The 1061-nt window shown below is 52.2% G+C and overlaps 1 pseudogene; it reads left to right on the top strand.

Annotated features, from left to right (window-relative positions):
* LOC101645245 overlaps window positions 1-709 on the top strand; it is a 6824-nt pseudogene extending 6115 nt beyond the window's left edge.
* Window positions 710-1061: the final 352 nt, after the last annotated feature.

Genomic DNA, 1061 nt, shown 5'->3' with positions numbered 1-1061 from the left:
AAATGAGGACCTAATGCCGGGGGTTTAAGTGGAGAGAAAATGTTTTGAGAATGATGAGGGCAATGAATGTACAAATGGGCTTGTATGGATTGTGATAAGAGTTGTATGAGCCCCTAATAAAGTGATTTAAAAAAAAAAGAAAAGGATTCTGATGCCCTAAAATTATTTCCCAGCCACATCTTTATCTTTGTTATCTCCCTAGAGTGTGGCTGGCAGGAGGATGCTGGTGACTGAATGGCAGAACACTCCCCAATTGTTTAGGATTAATTGACCGGTTGGGCACGTGGCATGGCGGGAAAGCAGGGCAGAATGACAGAGGAATCAATAGCCAAAGGGCTGAGGTCCCTGCTGGAGACTGGGGGAGGGAGACGAAACTAAACCGGTAGGTGGGGGAAGCATCTGCATAAAACTGGTTTGTGGGACCTGCCCTGCCCACCCCTTTTCTCACAGCGGGAAGCCTGCTGGTCCTCCCACGTTCTCCAGGTCTCTGCCCACCATGCTTTCCCCAGCCTCCCCCGCCCGCCCTGCCTGGACTGGCCGGCTATCCACTCAGTTCTCACCCAAAGGTGACTCCCGGAAACCTTTCCGATCTTCCTACCAGTCTCTCAAGCAGTGTCAAGTCGTTCTTGAACTAAATAGCACGTAATGTGATTTCATGGGTTCCTTCTTAGATCTTGGTGATTCCCCGCAGTTGGGAGCCGAGCTCTAGCCCTCTCAGCAGGCACTGCCCTGGAGTTCTGGCCACACCTCAGTGCCAGAGCCCAAGGCCAGGGCAAGTGGCAGCCAGCAGAACAGGAGGCTGTGCCTGCCGAGGCCGCCCAGTAGGAATTCCCTCCACTTCCCCTACTACCCCCCCCTGAGCCTGGGGAAAGCCTTTCTACTCAAGAAATTACAAAGACTTTTAAATGAGAATACCTCACGGGATCCCTGTTGTGGCAGTGGTTTGGGACCAGGCAGGCTCCGTGCAGGGTCAATAGTAGTTCAAGCCCACCAGTGGCTCTTTGCAGACACACACAAAATGAGCCTGAAATCCACTCAGATGGTGGTGGTTATGAGTGAGA

Source organism: Echinops telfairi, unplaced genomic scaffold (assembly GCF_000313985.2).
Source record: "Echinops telfairi isolate 266 unplaced genomic scaffold, ASM31398v2 ScPeMD7_3533;HRSCAF=4204_0, whole genome shotgun sequence".
NCBI classification, from domain to species: Eukaryota; Metazoa; Chordata; class Mammalia; order Afrosoricida; family Tenrecidae; genus Echinops; species Echinops telfairi.
Note: the sequence above shows the minus strand (reverse complement) of the source record. Positions and strands in the feature narration are given on the sequence as shown.